Source organism: Aegilops tauschii, chromosome 4 (genome assembly GCF_002575655.3).
Source record: "Aegilops tauschii subsp. strangulata cultivar AL8/78 chromosome 4, Aet v6.0, whole genome shotgun sequence".
NCBI classification, from domain to species: Eukaryota; Viridiplantae; Streptophyta; class Magnoliopsida; order Poales; family Poaceae; genus Aegilops; species Aegilops tauschii.
Window position 1 is genome coordinate 141,837,293 of NC_053038.3, and position 23,304 is coordinate 141,860,596.

Consider the following 23,304-nt stretch of genomic DNA (forward strand, 5'->3'; position numbering starts at 1 on the left):
GATAAGTATAAACTCCCACCAAAGTTCTTAGTACACCTTTGTTAGTAAGCTCGCCAGGAGCAGAGATATGGCAAGCCAAGGATGTTTTCAGATGCCATTGACCATAGGTAGGCATGTTTTCCCCTCAGATCTGATAATTTTGGAATCGCAAGGTTTGGATGTGATTCTGGGTATGGATTGGCTATCGATGTATGGAGGAAACATCGATTGCACTAGTAAGACGATTTTGCTCACCACCCCAGAAGGAAGAAGGATCAAGTATGTATCCTGGCATGTGCCGAATATGACTCAAGTAAATTCCTTATCAGGAGTTGTACAGGAGGAAGTACCAGTGGTAAAGGATTTCCCGGATGTATTTCCAGAAGAGTTGCCAGGCATGCCACCGGATAGAGACATTGAGTTTTTGATTGAGCTTTTGCCAGGCACGGGGCCAATATCTAAGAGACTGTACATAATGCCAGCAAAGGATTTGGAGGAAATTAAGAAGCAGATTAAGGAGTTAGTGGATAAAGGTTATATCCGCCCAAGTTCATCACCTTGGGGATCCGCAGTACTTCTAGTGGAGAAGAAGGATGGATCATTGAGGGTGGTTGTTGATTATCGAGGATTGAATAAAGTGATGATCAAGAACAAGTACCCACTGCCGATGATCAATGATTTGTTTGACCAGCTGCAAGGAGCTAAAGTGTTTTCTAAGATTGATCTGCGATCAGGGTACCACCAACTGAAGATTTGAGAGCAGGATATACCTAAGACAGCTTTTACCACGAGGTACGGGCTATATGAGTATACCGTTATGTCATTTGGCCTGACAAACGCACCTGCCTATTTTATGAACATGATGAACAAAGTTTTTATGGAATTTCTGGAGAACTTCGTCGTGGTGTTCATTGATGACATTCTGGTCTACTCGAAGAATGAAGAAGAACATAAAGAGCACTTGCGTTTGGTACTTGGGAAGCTCAGAGAACATCGGTTATACGCCAAGTTCAGCAAGTGTGAGTTTTGGTTGAAGGAAGTTGGATTTCTTGGACATGTTATATCCGGAGAAGTAATAGCGGTAGACCCCACCAAAGTTGTCACTGTGACAAATTGGGAGTCACCCACGACAGTTGGAGAGATCCGGAGTTTCCTTGGACTCGCAGGATACTACCGGAGGTTCATTGAAAATTTCTCAAAGATTGCGAAGCCCATGACGGAGTTGTTGAAGAAGGACACCAAATTCAAATGGATTGAGGAATGTGAGGCCAGTTTTCAGGAGTTGAAGAGACGCTTGGTTACATCACTAGTGTTGATTCTGCCAGATCAACGCAAGGATTACGAAGTGTATTGCGACGCTTCTCGTCGAGGACTTGGAGCCGTACTTATGCAGGAGGGAAGAGTTGTTTCATATACCTCACGACAGCTTAAACCCCATGAGTTAAATTATGCTACGCATGATTTGGAGTTAGCAGCCGTAGTGCATGCGTTGAAGACATGGAGACATTTTCTCATCGGAAACCATTGTGAGGTATACACAGATCACAAGAGTTTGAAGTATATCTTCACGCAGAAGGAGTTGAATCTCAGGCAGAGGAGATGGTTAAAACTCATTAAGGATTATGATATGAAGTTGCATTATCATCCCGGAAAGGCTAACGTAGTAGCCGATGCGTTGAGCCGCAAGAGTCATGTCAATACACTCATGACCGGAGAATTACCCAAGGAGTTGGCAGAAGACCTTTGCGAGCTATGTTTGGAGATAGTTCCGAGAGGTTATGTAGCGGCTTTGGAGATTCAATCTACTTTGATGGATAAGATCAGAGAAGCTCAGAAAATGGACAAGGAGATTGCCGAGATAAAGGAAAGAATGAGCAAAGGAAAAGTTAAAGGATTTCGTGAGGATGAGCACGATACCTTATGGTTTGAGGACCGCGTATATGTGCCGAATGATCAGGAGATCAGGAAGTTGATTCTGCAAGAGGCCCATGATTCGCCATATTCGATCCACCTAGGAAATACCAAGATGTATCTGGATTTGAAGGATAGTTTCTGGTGGACCGGAATGAAGAAGGATATTGCGGAGTATGTAGTAGTTTGTGATGTATGTCAGAGAGTGAAGGCAGAGCATCAGAAGCCAGCAGGATTGCTACAACCATTGCCGATACCCGAATGGAAGTGGGATAAGCTAGGCATGGACTTTATCATGGGATTACCCAAAACTCGTTCAGGCTATGACTCGATATGGGTTGTAGTCGATTGTTTGACGAAAGTAGCTCATTTCATCCCAGTGAAGACCACTTACACCAGTGCTAAATTGGCAAAGATATACATGACCAGGATCGTATGTCTACTTGGAGTTCCGAGGACCATTGTATAAGATAGAGGAACCCAGTTTACTTCAAAGTTTTGGAATTAGTTGCATGAAACTTTGGGAACCAGGTTAGAGTTCAGTACAGCTTTTCACCCGCAGACAGATGGACAGACTGAGAGAGTCAATCAGATTCTGGAGGACATGTTGAGAGCTCGTGCACTAGATTATGGATCTAGTTGGGACGATAATTTGCCGTATGCAGAGTTGTGTTGTAACAACAGTTATCAAGCCAGTTTGAAGATGACCCCTTTCGAAACACTGTACGGAAGGAGGTGCAGAACACCGTTGTTGTGGGACGAAGTTGGAGACCGACAGTTGTTTGGACCAGATTTGATTAAAGAGTCTGAAGAGAAGGTTAAGCTGATACGCGATAGACTCAAGGTAGCCTAGTCCAGGCAGAAGAGTTATGCGGATTCTAAACCAAGGAGACAGTTTACGAAGTTGGAGACAGAGTGTATCTTCGTGTATCCCCACTTCGAGGAGTGAAGCGCTTTGGAGTTAAGGGAAAAATTAGCACCACGTTTTGTGGGACCATACAAAGTTTTCGAACGTATGGGAGAAGTTGCTTACAAGTTGGAATTACTGGAAGGATTTTCAGGAGTTCACGATGTGTTCCACGTATCTCAGTTGAAGAAGTGCCATGCAGAGATGGCTGATATCCCACTAAGAGATACAATGCCACTGGAAGCGATACAGTTGGATAGCGATTTGACCTACGAGGAAAAGCCAGTTAAGATTCTTGATTTTGCCAGCCGTGTCACACGCAACAAAGTAATCAAGTTTTGCAAAGTTCAGTTGAGTCACCATACTGAAGATGAAGCCACCCGGGAACGAGAGGAAGACCTACGGAAGGATCACTCTCACCTATTTTCTAGCCAACCCAAATCTCGAGGGTGAGATTCATCTTAAGGGGGTAGGTTTGTAACATCCCAAATTTTCAATTTGGAATGTTATACACTAGATCATCATTGCATATCATATTTTATTTGCATTTCTGTTTGATCCTAGAAATTCTATGCAACTCAAGGACCCGCGGAGAGAGTTGGGGATTTCGTTATTTTCATATTTGAGTTTTCTCAAATTTTGAAAAGAGGATCGTTTGATTTTAATTATTTTCTCTTCAAATATTTCTTTTATGAAAATATAACAGAGAGGATAAAATGACTTCCTCGAAATAAATAAATATCGGAGATTTAATATTAAAATCAAATAATATTTTTATTCGGAGTTTTATCGCTATTTTATTTGAATTAGGAAAAATATGTGTTTTTCAAAATTGCATTTCAGGCCCAAATAAATGTTCACCTTGTCCGGCCTATTTTTAGAGGACCGGGAACATTTATTTCAGGATTTTTGGAGTCCGTTTAGTATTTCTTTTCTTTATTTTTCTGCACGTCAGAATTATTATAAAAAAACGCCAACCGACTTAACGGACCGTGTCCGACCCGGACACTGCGCCCGGCCGGCCTTTAAGAGCCGGGAGGCCCGAGCCGCAGCCCCAGCCCAGCCCCCCGAAACCCTAGCGCCGCCACCCACCGCCGCCGCCGCCACCCGCCGCCGCCGCCGCAAGCCGCCGCTACCGCAAGTCGCCGCCGCGAGTCGCCGCCGCCGCCGCGAGACGCCGCCGAGTCCCGACGCCGCCGCCGCCCCTCGGAGCCCCGCCACCGCCCGTCGCCGCCGCCGGCCATCGCCGGAGTTGCCGCCGCCCCACCGCCCGCCGACCCCGTTCCGAGGTAGCCGCCCGATCCGCCGCCGGTTTCGCCGAAAAAACTGTTCGTTTTTTAAAACCTAGATTTGTTTTTTTAGATTAGATCGGTTCGGTTTTTTTCGGTTTAGTTATTTAGCGAATGCCCGTTCGTACGTTCGTTTTAATGAACGGTTTTCACCGTTTAGCCGCAGATAGCGAACGTTCGTTCATTAGCCTGTTCCTCAGTTTTTCTTTTTCTCGGATTTTCCGCGATTATTTTCGATCGTGATTTCTGATCCGATTTTTGTTTTAGTTTGAATTTTCGCTCGTTTATCGGAATCAGGCGATTCAAGCGCCTAGAGTTTCGTCTCGAAGCCTTTTTCTGTTTAACCAACTTGAACAAGATTTTGCTACTGTAAAATTTGACTGTAGTCCACATTAGTAAACGAAGCTTTTTTCGCCGTTTGAGTTTTGTTGCTTTGTTTGATTTGATTCTTTTTGCAAACCGGAGTTCTTAAGTTGAAATTTCTGGTTAGATCTCTTATTTGAGTTTTACCCATGCCCTTGCTTGATTGCTTATTGTATGCTTGTTTGTTTGCGATAGAGTACCCGGAGTGTGAAGCGTGCTACTACGAGTCTCTAGGTTTCGCGGATCATCAGCAAGGCAAGTAACACTTTGATCATACCTCTTTCATACCCAGTTTTATTGCATTAGATCAATCCTCAAACAATTGCATGGTTAGGATCTGATTAAATTGTGGGTTTGGGAAGTAGATGAGGTAGTACCTATTCACCTGTTTATTATCAAACCTATGGGAGTTACTTCTACATTGCTTATACTGCTATGCTATGCTCGTAGATATGGATTGGGTTTGAGTGTATCCATGACAGATGTGAGTTGTTAATTAATGGTTAACTTAAGGTGGCAACTTTAATACACATCTGGGTGGATTGAGGCACCTGGGGAATTCCAGTGATTGCCTGTATTTTTGGAAATCCTGGGGCACCGTGTGATTCTCCTATGGACTGCCACCCAGGCTCAAAGGTATCATAAGATTATTCGTGCTAGAGACTTCCGTGTGCAACCACATGCCAATATGGGCTCTGGCATAGTTGAGTAAGTTGTGGGAAACTTTTCCATGATGGGCTAGCAGATGTAGGGGATTGTAGGTGTACATGCCTATCTATCGGTTAAAGGGACCTCTTCGGAAAGACTGTGTCTTGGTCATCCGTTTCTCAAACATCATGTAGTGCGAGAAATCCAACGGAGGAGATCGAGTCTTGTGGGGAATAGTGCACAAACCTCTGCAGAGTGTACAAACTAATCATGGGTAGCCGTGTCCTCGGTTATGGATGTTTTGAGTATCTAGTTTCTGGATTATCATGTGGATCTCATCACTCTATTACAAGATTAATTTGAATGGGTTATTAATTACTTTTTAATTGAGATTGAGATGGGGTTTACCATTCTTAATGTTTTCAACCAACTTTGTAGTTAAATAAAATTTTATTCCTTTGTTGTAGGAAAAAAATGGCTTTTCACAAAACATATTAACCATACAGCCTCCACCAGCCATATATGCATATAGTGATAGCTTTATTCTGTTCATTACTCTCTTGTGTTACATTGCCAGCATACTCCATGTGCTGACCTGTTTTCGGGCTGCAACGTATCATGTTGCAGACTTTTCAGACGACGAGTGAGGAGCCTTAGGTCGTGGTCTTTCACTCAGTGATGCCGTTGGAGTTGATGGACTCACTTTATCTTCCAAGCCTTCCGCTGTTATCGTATTAGATGGCCTTAAGCCATATTTATTGTAATAAGTTCTCTTTTGAGACATTCGATGTAATAAGTGTGTGACTGCTACTCTGTTATAAATCCTTCAGGTACTGTGCGTGTCAGCATTACCGATCCAGAAATGACACTGATGCACAGAAATGAGGCTGTTTGAGGTCTGGTCGCTACACGAAGCGTCCGGGTGCGTCATTAAGTCGCCGGAGTTGGTTTCTCGGGCACTGAGCCTCTTAACAATGGCATGCGAACGGACGACATGAATGCGGGCAGCTGGCGCCGGCTGGAAACGTACCGCGTGACGGCGCGAGGAATGAGGGTTTTTGGTGTGGCATGGTAGTCAGATGCGGTCGTGGCAACGTTGGAGATGCCCTTTGCTCACATGCGATCCCCACATGTCATTGAAAAAGCAAGGCGACCCACCATGGTCTCAGGTCCTGGGGATGCAGTTGGCCGCGCTACACCACTCCGCGGACGCGTCGCGGCGCGCGTGCACTTCGGCGCCCCGTGCATCCTCAACAAGCCATGTGTTGATCTGTTGGTCGTGCCATAGCGCTAATGCCACCCTCGTCACATTGAAGCCGACGGTGTCCAGCAAAGATGAGCGTGTCGCTCACCGCGGTCGCCGTGTCCAGAGGCGGTGCTGGAGCTTCGCCATGTTGCTGGGCCCCACAACCCACATGAATGGTTGCCGGTGGCGAGGAGGTCGTGGGCCAGCTCCTTCATTGGACAAGTCTGCGCCACGTCGTCCCAACAGGTGTGCCCACATGTCGGTTTCCCTATTTTCCCAGCCAAATTCGAGCGTCAGTGCTCCGCGTTGCGCATTGGGCGCAGAACAGGTGGTTTTAGTGCCCTGGTTCAAATGTGGTACAGTACCAAGTTGTTACCCTATCCCCAAGTGTGGTGGTTTTGGGTATGGTACCACCCTTTTCCTTTTCAAGTAGTGAAGCATAACACTTGATTAAGCAGCCGGATGGTGTGCTAAATGTAGGTGTCCAACTATTTGTAGGAACAATTGAGGTGTGCCCGGTCCGTGCCCGCATTTAGGGGTCCAACTTACTGTGTTCCGGCAGTAGTAACTATACTAGTCCCTGCGTACTCCCTCTGTTTTTATTTACTCCGCATTTTAGCTTCGCTCAAAGTCAAACTTTGTAAACTTTGACAAAGTTTATAGATAGAAATAATAACATATACAATAACAAATCAATACCACTAGATTCATTACTGAATATACTTTCACATCATATAGATTTGCTATTGTAAATGTTCATATTTCTACTCTTATAAAAAAGCAGAGTTGGTGATGATGGTGTGCCTGCCATCCTACAATATAGGCTGTCCGATCTATATCTAACGCATAGGAAGGAAACTATGACAATTTACCTGCACTCCTCTCCACATTTGCAGATAATGCCTTCCCTCGTTCATCCTTTTCGCCCACAAGATCTTGATGTTCCGTGCAATGCACGGGCATCTTGCTAGTTTTCTATAAATTTGGTCAAATTTTATGAAGTTTGCCTTCAGTCAAACCTAATATGCAGAGTAAATAAAAACAGAGGGAGTATCTTACTCCATGACCAAGACGGAAGGGAAAACGAGACAACTTATTGTTTATTTGAGCCGTTCAAGTATAATAATATGGCGTTGCTTATTTCTCATTCCTCTCCAACCCTCTTCTCCATCGATCATGCTGCCCTCCGGTCGAGTCCATCCTCCCGCATGCCTCATTTGAACATTCCGCCGAGTATCATTCGCATGTGGGCCTAGACCATGCTTGTATTTCCAATGTTGTAATTTGTCCGACATACATACAAACAAACGGTTCATTTAAAGTTTCAGTTTGCCTCCACTACGTGTCGCTTCCCGTCTTAGTTTTGACATCCCATTCGGTTCATGCCCCGACACATCTTGACGAGATCGATTGATGTTGAGAGATCAATTGTGTGTCGTGCAAGGAGATAAAGGTTTGGTATGTTTCTATGATAGAAATGACCCACGCGGGTGGGGGGTCTGTGGGGATTAGAGGGAGTATATAGTACGTTCATAAGTGAAACGAACGTATTGTACCCACCCTAGTCCTCTTTCAATCGATATTCGGGCCCCGAGATGAAATCGAGAGAGAACGAGTGGGTGCATGTCTGATACCGGTGATCATAGCATCCACAAATCATATATAAAGGGTATTCAATGTCTGTTTCACTTTTGAACGTACAATATACTCCCATCGATCCTTTCTAGTTTACATATAAGTTTTATGTGTAGTCAAAGTAGCTCTACTTTGATCAAACTTACAGAAAAAAGTATCAACATTCAATAACGCCCAATCAATATTGTTAGATTCGTACATACTCCTAGATTTGTATTCAAACAGAGATGGTTTCCAATTTGTTTTCAACCACGTGAATGTGCTTGTTCTCGCGCATGATCTTCCTACTAGGATTTCACCACGTATAGCCAGTCCAATACTAACTTTTTTAAGCTCCCTATCCAATAGTACTAGTGGAGTACTGGCAACATCTGTAGTAGAGTATGCAGTGCTCATAGTATTCCCTCCTTCCATTTATATAGGGCCTAAGAGCAAGTCTAATAAGGCTTAGTCAGCAGGCTATAAGACTTTCCATGTCATTAAAATCCTACTTGGAGGAGTGAGAAGAGAGGAGAGAGAGTGAAGCGGGCACTTATTCTACAGCCCGGCTATAACACATAGATCAAGAAAAAATAGTATGCATGGAACTCTCTTCCAGTCATATACCTTGCTCATGCAAATATTAAAGACTAAGAGCCAACCTAATAGCCATTCTAAGAGCCAACCTATTACTTAACCATGCAAAGATTAAATGCTTATATGAGTATTTTTTATGATGGCTCTAAGTGAGGTGGCATCTCTTTATAGACAACAGTCGGCTACATTATTAACCATGCTCTAATGCATTTTTTCAAAACCGCCTTTAACTATCGACAAGATTAATAATACATGAGATGTATAATGTGAAATTTATATCATTGGAAGCTCCTTTCACATACGAATTTGACTGTATGCTTTGTGTAAGTTGCATGTCATATATTATTGCTCTAACATTTTGTCAAAGTTAGCCTCGAAAAATGCATTAGGCCCTGTATAGATGGAAGGAGGTAGTAGTAGTGGGAGTGGATCCTCTGACGTAGGTATCCCTCCCTTACCCTCCCTTTGGGTCACTTACTGGCGGGCCCCATGCTTGCTAGGCCCCGCATGTCAGTTACTCAACGGGTTTGGCCATGTCAGGGATCCTCATCCGTAGTATACTCCCTCTGTTTTTATTTACTCCGCATAAAACGGAGGGAGTAGTAGTATAAATGACGCGGGCGGGGGAGGGGGAGGGACGTCGGTTTGCTCTCAACTGCGGTCCCACAAGCGAGCGAAAACGCAAGACGAAGTGTGTTCCATTCGGTGAGCAACGTGGAGGGTCCATCGTGTCGGGGTGCAACGCGAACGCGACAAGAGCGATATACAGTCAAAACCAATTGACTGGTCGTCAACGGAACCACTATTCACACCAGAACCTTCGCTGCTCGGCCTACGCCAGCCACTGCCCCAAAACCACACCTCCTCTCCAGCCCATTCCCCCACCTTTCGATCCCCTAGCCCGCATCAAGTGTCCCCTAGTTCGCCGGAAAGCCATGGTGCGCCGCAAGATCACGTACTACAAGATGCTGATGCCGGAGCGCCGTGCAGAAATTGCGGCGGCGGTCGGTGCCATAGACCTCCGTTCCCAAGCTCGCTTTGCGGCGGGCCAATCCTCGAGTTCTCTAGAGCCAAGCTACGAGGGGGAGGAAGCCGATCCAATGTTCATGGAGGAGGTCGCGGCGCAGAAGGCCCCTGATGCGTATGAGACGATGGACGTCGACTTCATGCCGGCGTCTGGGTCCCCCATGGTGCAGGCGGACCAGCGGTTCAACCTGGTGATACTAAAGGACGACCGGGAGGCAGAGGCTCAACTCGACGCGGAGCGTGCGCATGCCGCTGCCATCGAGGCTCTCCTGTAGGCGGAACCGGATGTCGTGGATGTGAACCGAGCGGTGGAGGCTGAACTTGACGTGGAGCGCGCGGATGCCGCTGCCATCGAGGCCCTCCTGCGGGTGGAACCGGACGTCCTGGACTTGAACCGGGCGGCGGAGGCTCAACTCGACGTGGAGCGCACGGATGCCGCTGCCATCGAGGCGCTCCTGCAGGCGGAACCGGACGTCCCGGACTTGAACCGGGCGGCGGAGGCTCAACTCGACGCGGAGCGCTCGGATGCCGCTGCCATCGAGACCCTTCTGCAGGCGAAACCGGACATCCTGGACTTGAACCGGGTGGTGCTCTCGTCTGTGTAGAGCACCCGCACGCTCCGCGTGAACGAGTAGCTGGAGGCCGAGGACAACCACGGTGTGGAGGCATACGTTGGCAGCTACGGCTGGTTTGCATTGACAGCCAAAGACGACGAGGCCGTCTCGTTCCATGAGCAGTGATCGTTTTTCTTTATGTTGTTGTTTTTAGGGATCTTTTGCTGTGTAAAAACATATATATTTATGCAAGTCACCTGAATTTCATCATTTTGGTCAGTCAACCATTTCAGGCGGTTGGATGAATATCCTACGTCTCCTAACCCTCCTTCCTCACCTGTTCTTCTTCCCCAACAAACCACCGCACGGGCCGTACGGATCTTCCCCAACATGCGGTTGGATAAACATACTGTATGAACGAAAACTATGTGTCAGCGGTAGGATGGCTGAGTTTGGTTTGATCACATGCGGTAGCACGTGTCAGTGAGGGTGTGTTCCCTTAGTTGGGTTTGCGGCGTGCAGGAGCGACTGTGTGAGGGTGCGGTTGGACCACGGCGTGCAGGAACGACTGTGTGAGGGTGTCGTGCGACCGCGACAGCCGTGCGCAAGTTTACCTCCTTTTCATTTTGAAAACTTTAGGCAAGCTTGGCAAAAATGTGTGGTGAAGTATGGCAATGCAAGGCCTAGACCCAAACAGGATACAAGTACGTACGTAGGAGTACTAGTGTTAAAAAAGAAAGGCGGGGTTTTCCTTCGTGGGATTAATCGATACAAATCCTCGTTTGATGTGTCAATTAATGCGTATTTTTTCTCCAAAGCCCAAAGTGCTAACCATCTCACTCCTCATCGCTTGATTAATGCAGCGCCATGCAAACCAACCTTCTCACATCCGCATGCATGCAAGGGTATATTAATGTCCTTGGTTTCTAGTACGACGCAAACCCCATCAATTTTGCCTCGATTAGTGTTAGTGGCCTTCTACAAATTGTAATTTGATATATTGGCCCAGTGTACAAAAAATGGAGGTCGTAACTATTTAACTTCCTTCCCCATTGCGGTGACATCGACGATATCTCGAACATTGTGGTTTGGCGAAGTGCGTTAGACGAAGAACACCATTGAGGGAGACCACGGTAAGTCGTCTGCAAGTGTCGCCTGCAAGCCGAGACAACCTCCTTATTTGCATACAGGAAGTTCGTTGAACCAAAGGATGCGTAAATGTGTGGGCCTAGACCCAAACAGGATACAAGTACGTACGTAGGAGTACTAGTGTTAAAAAAGAAAGGCGGGGTTTTCCTTCGTGGGATTAATCGATACAAATCCTCGTTTGACGTGTCAATTAATGCGTATTTTTTCTCCAAAGCCCAAAGTGCTAACCATCTCACTCCTCATCGGTTGATTAATGCAGCGCCATGCAAACCAACCTTCTCACATCCGCATGCATGCAAGGGTATATTAATGTCCTTGGTTGCTAGTACGACGCAAACCCCATCAATTTTGCCTCGATTAGTGTTAGTGGCCTTCTGCAAATTGTAATTTGATATATTGGCCCAGTGTACAAAAAATGGAGGTAGTAACTATTTAACTTCCTTCCCCATTGCGGTGACGTCGACGATATCTCAAACGTTGTGGTTTGGCGAAGTGCGTTCGACGGAGAACACCATTGAGGGAGACCACGGTAAGTCGTCCGCAAGTGTCGCCTGCAAGCCGAGACAACCTCCTTATTTGCATACAGGAAGTTCGTTGAACCAAAGGATGCGTAAATGTACTAGTACTACTAGTACACAATAGCGTCGTCCGTCCAGCTTAGTGCGGTGAGGTGGTTTCTTGAAGAAGACGATGGAGAAGCGGAGTCAGCGAAGAGTGAAATGATGGTTGCTTCGTCCGTGCTTTGTGATTTGACGCCTCACTGCTCTGTGATTTGTGATAGAAGGGACAGGGGAGTAGACTCTATGCTCTATACTGTACATGCGTCCAAGCACGGGAGAAAGAGGAGAGATGTTGCATTTTTCTATTCCTTCAATCAATCAATCAATCAATCAGGGAGCTTCGGTTCCATCTTTTTGGCTTTGGCAGCACCGTCCACAATGGTTCCCATCGATGCCAAAAGCTATTTTCACATTTGGCTACACATTATGGATGCCCTTAACTATACCACTTGGTTTTGCTCCTGTGTGCTATCTATACAAATCTGAATTATATTGATCTTAAAAATTATAGAGTCAAGATTAGTAAAAAGGAGGTGATTTTGCCGCGCGGATGGCGGGGGATGTTTCTTATTTTTAGAGGATGTTGGCCTGGCAGTTTGCTAACATGCGGTCCCACGTGTCAGTGCTTTACCAAGCCGATCCGCGTCCCACATGAGGCAGAACAACGGCAGAAGCAACATGTAGTTAACTTGAAGAAGATCAGGGACAAGCGGATTCAGCAACGAGTGAAATGATGGTTGCTTCGTTCCTCCAACTTCTTTTTTTAGCATTATTACTTCGTCCCTCCAACTTAACTGCGGGAAAGGTGCAACTTTGTGATTTGACGCCCCATTGCTCATTACTACGTCGGCGCCATGACTGGGGTGCTTCACCCCTGCTGCTTTGCACTGTATTTCGGTATGGCACGTGGACCCGGTAGCTTGATGTCCCACATGTCGGAGAAAGGGACTAGAACATTTATGAAAGCGAGCACTCCACTCTTACGACGGAGGAGTACACGACATGGCGGCCCAGTGAACTGTTACTTGTACTATAGTACTATAGTACTATAGTTTTGCTGTTTCGCACGATCCATTGATACAAACCCGATTAAACAGGAAAGGGCGGGATTTTTCCCGCGCGGTAGATGATACTGGCCATACATTTCAAAGGCAATTTTAATGTATGCAAACTGAATAATTAAGTAAAAATATGATATCTAGTAAAACTAAAAACACATATGACTTATTGTGTTAGAGTGTAGTAGTAGTGCTTTATTGCATAGTTGTTAGATGTAACATGTGAGAACGTGTGGAGATGTAGTTTTGGAGGGCCTCGAGATAAAAGGGTAATACGGTCACCGGACTTCAGAATACGCTCATTACGGTCACTATGTACGTTTTGCGGTGATTATACATTCACTTGCTCACCGTTCAGCATCGGATTGCACTCTATTGACCGGCGAAATAGTTTGCATGGCACCATGTTGACTAGTTAAATTGACCATGTTCCTTGAGGGCCCCACCTGTCAGTTCGCATAGGAAAAAGATCAGATAAAGAGAAATTTACGCAGGCGCGACAAGACTCCAACCCGTGTGCGGGAACCACCTGGTTGTGTATGTGTCTGTCAGGGCCTCATGTGTGGCATGCACATGTAAGTTGAGCACTTGAGCGTGAGAGTGTGTGTTGGTCGTGTGGTGTGTGCATGAATGTGTGTGTGTGTGAGTGTTGCGTGCGTGAGTGGCTGCGTGTGTACGTGTGAGTGTTGCGTGCGTGCGTGGCTGCATGTGTTCGTGTGAGTGTTGCGTGCATGCAGTTCGTGTGCATGCATGCGTGTGTGTATAATCACCACACCAGCTCCTGTGTGTTAAAACAGACGGCTCAGCATACCAATACAAGGCCACCTTGTCCGTTGTGCCCACGGTCATGACTTCGAACCACCGTCCAATACTTTTTTGTCGTTTGTTTTCATTCTTACTAGCAAGAGGCCCGTGTGTTGCACATAACATCAAGATGCATTTGTGTGACTAGTTTATCTTGTGAGAGAAAAGGATGAACGAGGGAAGGCCTTATTTGCAAATGTGGAGAGGTGTGTGGGTACCTTTTTGCAAAATTGACATAGTTTCCTTCCTATCCGTCAGATATAAATCGGACGGCCTATATTGCAGGATGGCAGGCACACCATCATCATCAACTCTGTTTTTTATAAGAGTGTAGAGTACATACACACCGACAGGTGGGCCCAATGGTAGTGAGATAATGTGATGCAAAACTAGAGGTGCCACGTGGAGTGTTTAACTGGTCAACTAGTCGTGTCTTGAGCAAATACAAAGCTGTACGGTGAGCCCGTAACTATATAATAACCACAAAACATACATGGTGACCGTAATGAGTGGATTCTGAAGTCCAATGTACGTATCGTGCTTTCGCTTCAAATATAATGATCGTCACTGTATATATCGCGAGAGAAAGATGAAACATGCGTGAATGTGTTGGGGCGTACTTTTAGAGGACCTGGAGATAGTTTGTGTGTGTAGGTGAAAGGGGCGTAGAGGGGGTGTATGCGATGGAGAGAGAGATGCTCTTCGTTTCTCTTTATTATGACTAACTTTATATATAGTATAAAAATATAAAAATTCACAGTGCGGAAAAAATATCATTGTGGGCACCATGCAATGCAAATTAACGTTCATACTCCTCCACATAACTTTGTAATGTTGTATATATGTAGAAATTCTAAAATAATTTTTTGGCCACACTTTATTCAAAATGAATGTTGTATGCGACATAAACGTGAAGAGAGGGCTTTTTAGATCAATGGGGTACGTGATGTAACATGTGTGAATGTGTAGTTGATGTATTTGGCAGTGCCTAGACAGGTATGTATGTGTATTACATATTCGAGAGAGGCATGGATAGAAAGGCCGGCGAGGGGAGGGGGACGTGGGAGAGATAGCACGAGAAATGAGAGAGGTCTAGAGAGAAAGACGAATACGATGTCACGGTGAGAGATGCCCTTGAGTGTGTATATGCAAGGGGGGATAGAGGCATGAGGAGAATTTTTTTGTGTGGTGTCTGTGTTGGTATGTGTGGGTGTGAGAAGATAACGAGACCTGCGGGCAGAGGGTGTGTCATCGCGTGAGGTGAGGCCCTTGGATCAGTTCTGTCCTGTGCCACATTGGTCGGCCCGTGACGCATTTAGGGGGACCCATGGATGACTAGTCGTACAAGACAAAGATAGCAGAATCGTGAAGGACTGTGTCCACTGACAAAGCCGGCTAGGATTTGTAACCCTAGGTCCTCGGACTAAGGTAACCCCTTATCTCTGATATTACTATTCATCCAACCTAACTTTAAGGGGCATCCTACAGAATGCTCTACTAGTATCATACTCGTCGATTAGGAAGAGAGGTGTGAGAGAATGCGTGAGAGACAGGCCTAAAGATAATGTGCGTATGGGAGACACGTAGGCAGGTCTACGTATATAGAAAGGGTCGATGGGGATTGTGCGTGTGTATGCTTGTGAGAGGAAGAGTGCTTGTGATAAAGATTAGTGAAAACATTCGTAAATGGTTACGAGAGGGAGGGAGGGTTATATCGAGGGCATGTCTGCGAGAAAGACACCTCGGGAGAGAGTGTGTGAGCATGTGTGAGAGACCACCGATGGAGAGTGAAACTACACGTAAAAGACTGATGTACACATTGATTAAAAATATAAAATGTATCCAAATATTAGGATAGGATCATGATATTTGCAATTCGCGTAAGGAACGGTCATTGATCCATCAGACATCTAGATTCTATCGAATTTGAGCATGTCTATGTTATTATTCGACATAACTGATCCACATAGTTAGTATTTTGAACTCCAGACAATGCATCGCTTTAGCAATCGAATATAAACGTGAGATAGTTCATGTTGTGTGTGTGAAGCACATCATACATACGAAAGTTACACAATGAACATTACAAATAGCTAGCTATGAACTAGCATACATTTGAATTCAACTTAAGGTGGTTTAAAAAATTCAAATTCAACATGAAGTCCATTCAATTATTTGAATTCGATGTCATGTCATTTGTAAATCATACCTAAATTATAGGGGCACCAATCTTTGCTCTGCTTTTGTACATAATAGCATATATAGTCGTGTTCAAAATAGATTTAAATTTAGCTCCTCCATTCCAAAATAATCATAGTTATAGGATTTTCAAGTGTCAAAATTTCAAAAAGAAGCGGATAATTTAATGAGGTTTTCAAACATACAAGGTCAAATTTAATGTTGTCTATTTAGGTCAATCCTCAAAGTTCATGAGTACTCTAAACGTGAATGCTTCTATTTCAAAATTTCGAACGAAGCGCCAAAAGAGCCTCTACTTGCCGGAAACCGCATGAGACCAATGTTTGGTAGTAGAAGGAAATTACTTTTCTAACGCCGACCCGTGAAACCTACCGGTGCGACGTCCAAAGGTCTAAACCGGGGTAGGTTTGTGGCTTCATCTAGACGCCACGCAACCACCTCCGAAAAACATTCATACACAATGACCGCCTAAGCACACATGCGCGCGGCGGAAATCGCTCCCACCCACTATTTGGTACACCTGGGATTACCATCCTACCCCCGACCCGCAGTAGGTCCGAAATTTAAGAGGGGGGGACAGTTTGTACTTTCCCCAAATTTCAAACAAGCGCGTCCCATTTGTTCAAAAAAGCCAAAAACAAGCGCGTCCCATACCAAAACATGGTTCTCCCTTAGCTCCCCCGCCCCCCGCCCCCCGTCCGATTCCCCATTCGTACTCTGTGGGAGCCAAAACTACCTATCCACCATCCGCGAAACCCCGGCGTCCTCCGTCCGCCAGCCCATCCCACCCATCAACCGCCGCCCTCCTCCATCACGCCTGAGCCGATACCCCGACGTCGTCATCCACCGCAAGCTCAACCGCAACGCCCTCCACGGCTAGTAGTTGAAGCCGAGGCCGAGTTGTCCACACCCGAGCCAGTTCAACCATGCCGTCCTGCGCCTCACCGCTGCCGCTCCAACTTCACCACCGTCCACCGCACCGGAGCTGTTCCTGCTACGCCGTCCTTTGCCGCCTCGGATCTGCTTCCCCTCCGCCGACAGACGGCCACCGCAACCGAGTCAAAAATTTGGCCATGGGTTCGTCCAAGGCTCCGCCCTCCTCCAAAACATCGGTTCCCCAGGTAAAAACAAGAAAATCGGCGCAACTTCTGGAGGATGCAGCACTGGCAACTGGAAATGGTACTCCTCTTCCCTTATTCCTGCAAATCTTAGGTGTTTGCTTGCACGGTATTCATCCCACAGAAGACACTAGTTGACCGCTTCTTCTTGATACTAGATGTTCCTAGTAACTCGTGATGCACAAGGTTTCTCCTCATATACTATTTCACCTTAGCTAGAGGTCCGTCGGCCCCCCTGGATTTCAATTCCTGGTCAGTTGATTCCCAATTAAAGGAAGCATTCCCCAGCGTAACAGGCGCTAATCCGCCTATTAAACCGGGGAAGCAGTGCCTTGGTGTTTATCTTAGGGGCGTCTGGGGCCTAGAACTGCTGGCGCCTGATCTGGAGGTCGGCCGGGATTAAAGGGATGGCTGGGGGGCACTGCCAAGCACGGAAGTGGTGTGAGGTCGAGGGGAGGGCGGGGCGGCGGAGGCAAGGGTCTGGGCCGGTGGTCGCTGGCGGTTCGAGAAAGATCGTCAACAGTGACTGGCGGGACGTGGATGAAGGCCATCTGCCCATTCCTGACAGACGGTTCATAAAAAATCGACTGACCTATTTATTTTCAGTTGACCGTTATTTTGATAGGACCACATGTGGTGGTGTGCTGGAGGAGTACCTGCATTTCCCGACCATCCCTGTGCTCATATATTACAAAATCATACGGAGTAGAATCTAATTTTGTTTGCCATGCAATGTTGTAGAGCTATCATATGTCTCCTGTCATTTATTTTTCAGCCACCTGCTGTCTGCTACTTTTACAGTGCACTAGTTCTGCACACACTTCACCCATACTCTCACTATTGTGTTTTTATGCAAGGGTATTTCAGACTCTGCCTTGACAGAAGCAGAAAATAAAAGAGAGAAGTCGCTCCTGCTTGCTTCGCGGGCAGGTGATACGTCCATTTTGCATCATGCTTTTATATCGATATTTATTGCATTATGGGTTGTTATTACACATTATGTCACAATACTTATGCCTATTCTCTCTTATTTTACAAGGTTTACATAAGGAGGGAGAATGCCGGCAGCTGGAATTCTGGGCTGGAAAAGGAGCAAATATTAGAGACCTATTTTGCACAACTCCAAAAGTCCTGAAACTCCATGAAAGTTATTTTTGGAAATAATAAAAAATACTGAGCGGAAGAAATACATCAGGGGGGCCACCACCTGTCCACGAGGGTGGGGGCACGCCCTACCCCCCTAGGCGCGCCCCACTGCCTCGTGGGCCCCCTGTTGGTCCTCCGGTGGCCATCTTCTACTATATGAAGTCTTTCGTCCGAAGAAAAATCATAAGAAAGCTTTCGGGACGAGACTCCGCTGCCACGAGGCAGAACCTTGGCGGAACCAATCTAGGGCTCCGGCAGAGCTGTTCTGCCGGGGACACTTCCCTCCGGGAGGGGGAAATCATCGCCATCGTCATCACCAACGCTCCTCTCATCAGGAGAAGGCAATCTCCATCAACATCTTCACCAGCACCATCTCCTCTCAAACCCTAGTTCATCTCTTGTATCCAATTCTTGTCTCCAAGTCCGGGATTGGTACCTGTAGGTTGCTAGTAGTGTTGATTACTCCTTGTAGTTGATGCTAGTTGGTTTATTTCGTGGAAGATCATATGTTCAGATCCTATATGCATATTAATACCCCTCTGATTATGAACATGAATATGCTTTGTGACTAGTTACGTTTGTTCCTGAGGACATGGGAGAAGTCTTGCTATTAGTAGTCATGTGAATTTGGTATTCGTTCGATATTTTGATGAGATGTATGTTGTCTATCCTCTAGTGGTGTTATGTGAACGTCGACTACATGACACTTGACCATTATTTGGGCCTAGAGGAGGGCATTGGGAAGTAATAAGTAGATGATGGGTTGCTAGAGTGACAGAAGCTTAAACCCTAATTTATGCGTTGCTTCGTAAGGGGCTGATTTGGAACCATATGTTTCATGCTATGGTTAGGTTTACCTTAATACTTTTGTTGTAGTTGTGGATGCTTGCAATATAGGTTAATCATAAGTGGGATGCTTGTTCAAGTAAGAACAGCACCCAAGCACCGGTCCACCCACATATCAAATTATCAAAGTACCGAACGCGAATCATATGAACGTGATGAAAACTAGCTTGACGATAATTCCCATGTGTCCTCGGGAGCGCTTTTCTCCATATAAGAGTTTGTCCAGGCTTGTCCTTTGCTACAAAAAGGATTGGGCCACCTTGCTGCACTTTATTTACTTTTTTTACTTGTTGCTCGTTACAAATTATCCTATCACAAAACTATCGGTTACCTATTATTTCAGTGCTGGCAGAGAATACCTTGCTGAAAACCGCTTATCATTTCCTTCTGCTCCTCGTTGGGTTCGACACTCTTACTTATCGAAAAGACTACGATAGATCCCCTATGCTTGTGGGTCATCAAGACTCTTTTCTGGCGCCGTTGCCGGGGAGTGAAGCGCCTTTGGTAGGTGGAATTTGGTAAGGAAAAAATTTATATAGTGTGCTGAAATTTACTGTCACTTATTATTATGGAAAGTAATCCTCTGAGGGGCTTGTTCGGAGTATCTTCACCCCGACCAGTAGAGCAAAGAGTTGCTCCTCAACCTACTGAACCTACTGAAAATGAAAATGTTCACTTTGAGATTCCTTCGGGTATGTTAGAAAAACTGCTAGCTAATCCTTATGCAGGAGATGGAACAAAGCATCCTGATGAGCACCTAATATATGTGGATGAAGTTTGTGGATTATTTAAGCTTGCAGGTGTACCCGGTGATGTTGTTAAGAAGAAGGTCTTGCCTTTATCTTTGAAGGGAGATGCATTGACATGGTATAGGCTATGTGATGATACGGGGTCATGGAACTACAAACGATTGAAATTGGAATTTCATCAGAAGTTTTATCCTATGCATCTTGTTCATCGTGATCGCAATTATATATATAATTTTTGGCCTTGCGAAGGAGAAAGCATCGCTCAAGCTTGGGGGAGGCTTAAATCAATGTTATATTCATGCCCCAATCATGAGCTCCCAAGAGAAATAATTATTCAAAGTTTTTATGCTAGGCTTTCTGATAACAATCGCACCATGCTCGATACTTCTTGTGCTGGCTCTTTTATGATGAAGACTATTGAATTCAAATGGGATTTATTGGAAAGAATTAAATGCAACTCTGAAGATTGGGATCTCGACGAAGGTAAGGAGTCAGGTATGACACCTAAGTTTGATTGTGTTAAATCTTTTATGGATACCGATGTTTTCCGTAAGTTTAGCACTAAATATGGACTTGACTCTGAAATAGTAGCTTCTTTCTGTGAATATTTTGCTGCTCATATTGATCTCCCTAAGGAGAGGTGGTTTAAATATCATCCTCCCATAGAAGTAAAAGTGGCTGCACCTAGTATAGTTGAAGAAAAGACTGTCACTTATAATGATCCTATTGTTCCTACTTCTTATGTTGAGAAACCACCTTTCCCTGTTAGAATAAAGGATCATGCTAAAGCTTCAACTGTGGTCCGTAAAAGCAATATTAGAACTTATACACCTCCTGAGCAAATCAAAGTTGAACCCAATATTGCTATTGTTAAAGATCTCTTGTCTGATAATATTGATGGGCATGTTATTTATTTATGTGAAGAAACTGCTAGAATTGCCAAACCTTGTGCTAAAGATAAACATAGACCTGTGGTAGGCATGCATGTTATTTCTGTTAAAATAGGAGATCATTGTTATCATGGCTTATGTGATATGGGTGCTAGTGCTAGTGCTATACCTCATGACTTATATAAAGAAATTATGCATGAAATTGCACCTGCTGAGATAGAAGGTATTGATGTTACCATCAAACTTGCTAATAGAGATACAATATCACCCATTTGAATTGTTAGAGATGTTGAAGTCTTGTGTGGGAAAACTAAATATCCTGCTGATTTTCTTGTTCTTGGTTCCCCACAAGATAGGTTTTGTCCCATTATATTTGGTAGACCCTTCTTGAACACCGTTAACGCTAAGATAGATTGCGAAAAGGATGTTGCTACTATTGGTCTAGGTGATATGTCTCATGAGTTTAATTTTTCTAAATTTCGTAGACAACACTGTGAAGAGGAATTACCTAGTAAGGATGAAATTATTGGTCTTGCTTCTATTGCCGTGCCTCCTAGTGATCCTTTAGAAAAATATTTGCTAGACCATGAAAATGATATGTTTATGAATGAAAGAAGGGAAATAGATGAAGTATTGTTTAAACAGGAACCCATCCTGAAACACAATTTGCCTATTGAAATCCTAGGGGATCCTCCTCCACCCAAGGGTGATCCCGTGTTTGAGCTCAAACCGTTACCTGATACTCTTAAATATGCTTATCTTGATGAGAAAAAGATATATCCTGTTATTATTAGTGCTAACCTTTCAGAGCATGAAGAAGAGAGGTTATTGAAAACTCTGAAGAAGCACCGTGCTGCTATTGGATATACTCTTGATGATCTTAAGGGCATTAGTCCCACTCTATGTCAACATAAAATAAATTTGGAGGAAGATGCCAAACCAGTTCGTGATCATCAACGACGGCTGAATCCTAAGATGAAGGAAGTGGTAAGAAAAGAAATACTAAAGCTCCTTGAGACAGGTATAATTTATCCCGTTGCTGATAGTCAGTGGGTAAGTCCTATCCATTGTGTCCCTAAGAAGGGAGGTATCACCGTTGTTCCTAATGATAAAGATGAGTTGATTCCGCAAAGAATTATTACAGGTTATAGGATGGTTATTGATTTTCACAAATTAAATAAAGCTACTAAAAAGGATCATTACCCCTTACCTTTTATCGATCAAATGCTAGAAAGATTATCCAAACATACACATTTTTGCTTTCTAGATGGTTATTCTGGTTTGTCTCAAATTCCTGTGTCAGCCAATGATCAATCAAAAACTACTTTTACTTGCCCTTTTGGTACTTTTGCTTATAGACGTATGCCTTTTGGTTTATGTAATGCACCTGCTACCTTTCAAGGATGCATGATGGCTATATTCTCTTACTTTTGTGAAAAGATTTGTGAGGTTTTCATGGATGACTTTTCCGTCTATGGATCCTCCTTTGATGATTGCTTGAGCAACCTTGATCGAGTTTTGCAGAGATGTGAAGAAACTAATCTTGTCTTGAATTGGGAAAAGTGCCACTTTATGGTTAATGAAGGTATTGTCTTAGGGCATAAAGTTTCTGAAAGAGGTATTGAGGTTGATAAAGCCAAGGTTGATGCTATTGAAAAGATGCCATGTCCCAAGGACATCAAAGGTATAAGAAGTTTCCTCGGTCATGCCAGATTTTATAGGAGGTTCATTAAGGACTTCTCAAAATTTCTCGGCCTCTGACTAATTTATTACAAAAAGATATACCATTTGTTTTTAATGATGATTGTGTAGAAGCATTTGAAATACTTTAGAAAGCATTGATCTCTGCACCTATCATTCAGCCACCTGATTGGAATTTACCCTTTGAAATTATGTGTGATGCTAGTGATTATGCTGTAGGTGCTGTTCTAGGGCAAAGAGTTGATAAGAAATTAAATGTTATTCAATATGCTAGTAAGACTCTAGACAATGCTCAGAGAAATTATGCTACTACTGAAAAAGAATTCTTAGCAGTTGTATTTGCTTGTGATAAGTTCAGACCTTATATTATCGATTCTAAAGTAACTATTCACACGGATCATGCTGCTATTAAATATCTTGTGGAAAAGAAAGATGCTAAACCTAGACTTATTAGATGGGTTCTCTTGCTACAAGAATTTGATTTGCATATTGTCGATAGAAAGGGAGCTGAGAACCCCGTTGCAGACAACTTGTCTAGGTTAGAGAATGTTCTTGATGACCCACTACCTATTGAGGATAGCTTTCCTGATGAACAATTAAATGTCATAAATACTTCTCGTACTGCTCCATGGTATGCTGATTATGCTAACTACATTGTTGCTAAATTTATACCACCTAGTTTCACATACCAGCAAAAGAAAAAGTTTTTCTATGATTTGAGACATTACTTTTGGGATGACCCACATCTTTATAAAGAAGGAGTAGATGCTGTTATTAGACGTTGTGTACCTGAGCATGAACAGGAACAGATCCTACGCAAGTGTCACTCCGAGGCTTATGAAGGACACCACACTGGAGATAGAACTGCACATAAGGTATTGCAATCCGGCTTTTATTGGCCTACTCTCTTCAAGGATGCCCGTAAGTTTGTCTTATCTTGTGATGAATGT